Source organism: Mercenaria mercenaria, chromosome 2 (genome assembly GCF_021730395.1).
Source record: "Mercenaria mercenaria strain notata chromosome 2, MADL_Memer_1, whole genome shotgun sequence".
Classification (NCBI taxonomy): domain Eukaryota; kingdom Metazoa; phylum Mollusca; class Bivalvia; order Venerida; family Veneridae; genus Mercenaria; species Mercenaria mercenaria.
This window is the reverse complement of record NC_069362.1, coordinates 68,866,501-68,873,990: the sequence shown is the minus strand read 5'-3', so window position 1 is coordinate 68,873,990 and position 7,490 is coordinate 68,866,501.

The window sequence follows — 7,490 nt, the reverse complement described above, 5'->3', positions numbered from 1 at the left end:
TTGTTGGAGGTAATAGTTTAATGAACCCAAATAAATTAAAAGAACGTTAAGAATAGCCATGTGATTAAATAATTTTAAGGAAAACGTAACTCACAATTATTTCAACCTCATTTTAAACTTTTTGAATATTTCGCACTGTTCAAATCGTTCAACACGACATTTATATGCAGTAAGTGTAAGGCAGGATTTTTCTTTCTTTCTTTCTTCCTTTAATGACTTCGATCATTATTGATCATAACGTCATGCGGGTGGCAATTTGTACAGTCAGAAGAGTTGATAAAAACAAACAACTACCCATATATAATACAGTTAGAAAAAAGTATTAAAAAATAAGTAATTCTGATGCCAAAATCGCTCTGACAGCCAAATTATATGTTTTTCAATAGGGTAGCCGACACAACTTGTTAAAACTATGTACAAGGCTATATTACCTTACATTGTCATAATGGCCTTCTTGAAGGAGTCCACTGTACTAATGGAGACAGTTGACTCAGACAGGCCATTCCAGACTGGTATTAACCTAGGAAAAAAGGAATACTTAAAGCAATCTGTATGTGGGGAAAGACTAAAGTACTGGAAGGGATGACTGTGTCTGGTTCTAAGTGACCTATTTGTAATAGGGGTCAAATATCTATCCTTATCGATACAGACTAGGTTGTTATGAATTTTGTAGAAAAATGTTAAACTTGTGACCTCTCTTTTATGCTCTAGACTATCCAAATCTAATTCTGTCAACATGTCACCCACATGACTGGTCCTACGCCATCTCCTACATGCCCATCTTGCCGCAGTGCGTTGCACCTTTTCAATCCTCTGTACATTCTGTTGGGTGTAGGGATTCCATACTGGTGATGCATACTCAATCTGGGGTCTAACCAAGGTTTTGTATGCCAAAACTCTTGTCCCCTGTGGGGCAAAAGAGAGGTTACGACATATGAAACCCAGTGTTCTAGTGGCCTTACTAGTCACATCGTCTATGTGTTTGGACCAATCCAGAGTATTGGTGATAGTTACACCAAGATACTTAGCAGAGTCAACTGCCTCTAGGACTTGACCATGGAGCAAATAATTATGTTTAATAAGGTTGGCCTGTTTATGTCTAGAAATTCTCAGAACTTCGCATATGGCCACACTGAATTTCATTAACCAAGTTTGTTCCCACTGTTGCAGTTTATTCAAATCATCTTGTAGGGTCAGACAATCTGAGTAGGAATGGATATCGCGATACAACACGCAGTCATCAGCAAAAAGACGCATTGTGGATATGATACCCTCAGGTAGGTCATTAATAATCAAGAGGAATAATACCGGTCCAAGAACTGAGCCTTGGGGAACACCAGATACTACTGAGACTGGGTCAGACTCTGCACCATCAAGGACTACCACCTGAGACCTGTTATTTAACCAAGATTCAATCGATTTAAGGGTGCAACCCCGTATACCATAAAAATTTAACTTGTGCAGTAGTCTCTTATGAGGCACCTTATCAAAGGCCTTGGCAAAATCCATGATTAATATGTCGATTTGGACATGTTTCTTGGTTTTACTATTATCCAGGTTGTGGGCCAAGTCTTTTAACGTTGTGGATCGTAGGAGACTCATACATAAACTAGAGTAATATGGCAGCATGGGGAATTCACTTTCATGGATTCAAGCATTTCTTAGCTATTGCTCCCTGAAAGTAGAAGTAGATGGGTCAGCTTCTTCAGAGGCTCCTTAGACTCCGGAGTATCTGAGGATTCTGTTCAAGGGCCTCTTCTAGCTATTTATTCTTTTCATAAATGGTCTCCCTACCACTGTACGTTCTAGTGTTAATCTGAGTTGATACGTCGAAGTAACCAATACTGGCTTTTATTCAACTAGGTGTGCGCCAAAATTAGACTGATGATGTTAGTTCACGTTTGAAGCTTCAATGGTCGTATGGCTCATAATCCTGTCGCTGAGTTTATTCCAATCAATCACTATTCTTGGAAAGAAAGAGTTTTTAAAATTGTGACTTTTTGCGTGGATTAATTGGAAGTACTTTCTATAATTGTTCGCCTGGTTTGCAATTATGTTTTTATGTATATTGTCCTCGTATTACTTAGCTCTTCAAAAAGAGTTCAATATTGATAGCTGGTACGTGCCCTTCCGCCTCCTTTAAAATAGACAAAGCATGTGGTCCCCATGGTCAAAAGCCGATCCTTCTTAAAAATCTTAGTGAACAAATCTCACCACTAGTCACTAAGCTCTTCCAAAGGTCCCTTGACAGGGGCACTATCCCAGCTGACTGGTCCAAGGCCAATGTCACTCCTCTTTTAAGAAAGGCGACAAAAGCAATCCTGCTAATTACCGGCCTATTTCCCTAACTTGTATTCTTTGTAAGTTACTGGAACACATTATAGACTCTAATATTACCAAGCATTTCCAGGTTAACAATATCCTCTATGACCTACAGCATGGGTTCAGAGAAAAGGTCATGCGAAACTCAGTTACTCGAACTTGTAGAAGATCTATCTCGAAACTTAATTCAAGGCCACCAGACGGACTTAATCCTTTTGGACTTCTCTAAAGCATTCGATCTATTCTTACTCTACATAAATGACCTGCCTGAAAATCTGATTTCATAGGTCCGATTATTCGCTGCTGTCTATTTAACTGTAAATAGTTCTGCCCAAGAAAACATCCCCCAGTAAGACTTGAGCGACCTGTGGAGTTTCCACTTTTTCTATTTTATTATCACGGCAGCGTTGTTTGTGCCGTGCAGAGCCGTAAAAATCTCCCCTTACATTCAATCAGCGCTGTTATATTTCGATCTTCTCAGATCGTTCAGCACGACTTTTATGTCGTGTTATTGATACTGTTTAGTTTCTCAACAAAAACATTTCGGCCTAGGTGGTTGCAATACTCCCATTTTTATAGTTTTGAGTATTGTATAATCACCCCTTGGATATGGTGCCTGCTTTTTAATTTTGTCTTTTGGCAGTTCCTGTGATATGCAGGCTTCATAACCTCAGATCCCCTTTCTAAATTCCAGTTTGTTTAGTTCTGCTCATTGTTTTCTCTTTTAGGGCAAACCCATTATTTTAACTGGGGACCATACGCCGCTTTTCATGAAATTACACACTAGTGTAGCATTGAAGGTTCCTTGTGCACCGCCGTATGAACACATCTGCGGATGTCTCTAAATTGGTTTTTGTACTTTTAGCATGTGTAAATGTTGAGTTCTGCTCAATCCGGGGCTAGAGGGCGTGGACGGTAGCATACATTTTCACTTCCGTCCATGAACAGGCTCAATCAAACCGAGCCTGCAACATTTTCGTTTTTGTTGTGTTGAGCGACCTGTGGAGTTTCCACTTTTTCTATTTGAATACGTTACAGACTTACAGTTATGGGAAAGTAAGTGGGACATGGAGTTTAATCCCTCCAAATGCACAGTTATGAACACAACAAGGTCAAAAACCCTTTCAGATCAAAGTATATACTCCATGGTCAAGTCTTGGAAACAGTCCTGATGCAAAATATCTTCGGGTCACTATATCCTCAGATCTTAACTGGAATAAACACATCAATTTAGTCACGTCAAAAGCTACCCGAACACTTAACTTCATTAAGCGAAATATCCAAGGCAAAAACCCAGAAGTTCGGGAATTAGCTTATAAAGCTCTAGTCAGGCCACAGCTGGAATATGCTAGCTGCGTCTGGAGCCCATATACCCATTCTAACTTTTCACCGGATCGAAATGATTCAGCGGAGGGCCGGACTCCCCTTACAGCAGTGTCACAAACATGCTAAATCAGCTGGGATGGCGTATCCTTGAAAATAGATCTGATTCACGCCTCCTTATGTTCTACAAAATAGTGAATTGTTTTGTTGCTGTACCACTTCCTCCTTATGTCAGTTCCCCCCCCCCCCCCCCCCCCACACACACCCATCCCTTCTAACCAAACATATGCATCCCCACTCCTATACCCAGATCCTCACTCCCTGTAATTACTATAAGTACTCTTTTCTTCCAGCCACCACAGTGCTTTGGAATTCCCTTCCAGCACACCTTGTGCAAGCCCCTACCCTGAACCAGTTTAAGCAGGGTGTGACCAAACTTGCACACAATGCTTAACATGATAGACCTGTTTTTAAACTGCTTTTATCTGTTAATCCTTCTTATTTTTTAACACTAACAACTGTATATCATGCTTGCAATATAGATCGTGTATTACTTTTATTCTCCTGTCCATTCTACTTTTAAATTTCTTGTACAGGCGCGCAGCTGCACGTAATACTCGAAACGAGGCGATATGCAGTATATATAGATAGACAGGAACGTCAGTCGCAAGTGGCGTCGTCTCTCTTGTAGTGGGGCCAGTTCCAGGTCTTTCAGCATAGCGGACACGCATCCATCTTGTCTGGATCTGTAGTCCTTGATGAAGCGTTCGGATATATCTTTGTGCTTCTATGATTATGTGTTTTTTCTCGCTTGGCGCTCAGCATTAAGAGGATACTGCTAGGACTGGTCAGCCCGGTGTCAGTATAATGTGACTGGGTGGGGTATCATGCCACGTGTCTATGGCGTGATATTCCAGTGAGGCAGCACTATAAAGTTGGGCATTGTGCTCACTGCTACAAGTAGACACCGTCGTTTATATGACTGAATTTTTTTTTTTTAAAAAAGACGTTAAACCCGAACACACACACACTCCTCCAATACATTTTTAGCTTTTTGTAACTTATTCTTGCCTTCTTGTTTTTAGTGTGTTGCATGTTTGCCTCCGTATTATAATTATATATGCTTGTTTTTTTAATCTGAGATTATCATGCTAATTTGTTCTCCTCAAACCTGGTTTGTCTGGTCATGATTAGCATAATCAACTGATTTTTCACATTTACTTTGCTTGTATAAAACTATGCGTTGCTTTGCATTTGTGTGCTGTACATATGCTTTTTTATTTGTGTGTGTTTTTGCAGCTTTTTGATTTGTTCGTTTAATTAAGAAATAATAAGTTCCCAATCGTGGTTAATCTTAGAATAACCCGTGTTTTGAGTTCTTATGCGTAAGAATTTATCACGAAGGCCGTAGGCTTGAGTGATATATTGTTTCGCATAAGAACGAAAAACTCGGGTAATTCTACGATAAATCACACTTGGGAACTTGTTATTTCGATTCTAACACGACATACTAATATCAAAAGTGTCAGAAAAAATGGTAACTACTTTTTACCACCGTGCTACGCACCTGGATCGGATGACGTCATTGCACGCGCGTGGGTTATTGCAGAATAACTCGAGATAGATTTTGCTCTACATGTATGTAGGTTATTTGCTGGTCGTATTAGAATATATGTTATAGCTGACGGTTGTAACTTTAAGCTCTTCTCGAGCTTGTTTCCTAGTATGATGTCTTGCCGACTTTAAATAAAATACATTGTATTGTATTGGAGGAAATGGAGGATGTCCTTCAATGCAGGCAGGTACGGCAAGGACTACTGTCTTCTACAAGTTCAGGAACAATATTATTGACATAACTTCTGACCCATCACTTCGTGAGGCCAAGACCACCACCAGCGTTACTGCCAAATCCATGCACGAACAAACGACTATCAGTCAGAACAGCTTCTTCCCTGCCACCAACATCCTATGGAACAAGCTGCCTCAAACTGGAAACTAGACACTTCACCCCACCAAATACGACATAAAATGAAAATGTTGCAGACTCCGTTTGAGCCTGTTCATGGGTAGAGCAGAACTCAACATTTACACGTGTTATAAGTACAGAATATAATTATTATTTAAAGATATCTACAGATATATTCAGTATAATTTCATTCATGAATATATCTTCATAAAAGTGAAGATTTTTTTCTACTTTTTCTGTTGCTGCTTGTTGTCTTTATTGATTAATTGTACCTATATCTAAGATTTTTATTAGATTAATCAACACATGTCTAACAGAGAGGTGTTACACATTCCATTTCCTCTCGTGAACAGACTTAATCAAATCGAATCTGCTATTAGTCTGCTTGGTTGTTTTCGATGCTTCCAAAGGATATTTTTACATATTTCATTTGTTATTTACGTGAAGTGTGCCATTAATTATTCGTGTTTATCTAACTATATGACGATGTATGATAAGTGCTATGACTGTCTTGATTAATACTTAATTAAAAGAAGAGATGAGTAGTGTGATGTTGAGATTTGATTGTTTTGGAGGTTTTTTTAACAAGTGATATATATAGATAGCATATGATTATGATTATGATGATATATGTTTGAATTTCATATGAAGTAATTGCTGTTGGTAAGAATTTATATCATTCGCCAGTACGTGCTTTCTTATTTGTAAATGCAACATGTGTATCAGAAAAGAATATTGAATAGACCAAAAAAGTCCATGCTGGTGAATAATATACATTCTTACCACCAGCAATTACTTCATGTGAAATTCAAACTTCGGTTTGGGGATGATTTATCTCTTATGGGTGAAATTTCATCGGGGTGAAATGTCTGACATTCTATAAAACAAGTCAAGTGGACTTTTTAATGTGTTCTTTTAAAATAAAAATACAGTTGTGAGGATTCAATTTAAGGCCAAAGCGTTTTTTCTCATTTAGTCTGCATATTCATTGTTAAATCATGTAAATGAGAGACGAGTGAAATAAAGTAAAGTTGTGTATTGTGCAAAACTTTCAACTCCGCCATGTTGTAACGTCATGTTCTTGTTCAATCACCGAAAAATGGAGAGTAAGATTTAGGCCTAATTTTTCCTGCACTCGGGTTAAGTTCGCTAGATACAAGATACAAGATACAAGAAGATTTATTTAACGTCGGATAAGTATAAACATATAACACTAGCTTAGAGCTATTTTCCGACAAACACATGTAAATAAGCTCAACATAAGTAAAACACCTGTAATAAAATGCATATATGTTAAAGCACATTAAAGCAAATAAAGCATCTGGCTCTAAGTAGATAAGAAACAAATCACAAATTATCACATACATGTTACAGCACATTAAAGCAAAATAGCACATAGGTACTAGCAAATAAAAAGAAAAAGCAATTTACCACATACAGATTGAAACACATTTAAAACAACATAAAAAAGATTAGCTGACACTACACAAAAATAAGAAGAGTCACATTTTACAACATGCATTTTAAAAGAACATAAAAGAAGAAATCACATACACGCTAAAGCAAACATAAGAACTGCTTAAAGCAGCTGAAGAAGACATTTGCATCACCAGCATACAGCATTCTGTAACTAAAACTAAAAAGAGGAAAACAAGCCTTTCTCCAGATACGCAGGCAGATATTATAACTGCATTTAATATTACATCACGCTATCTGGATGATATTCTTAATATGTATAATTCGTTTTTTGGTCGCGTAATGGCTGCCAGGTATTTGAACTCTAATTTTTCACTTGGCATGGCAACATATGTCTAAATTGAAGCTAGTTTCTGTTTAAATTTCATTGTGGGTGTATTTTTGACATTTTAGTAGGAAAAAT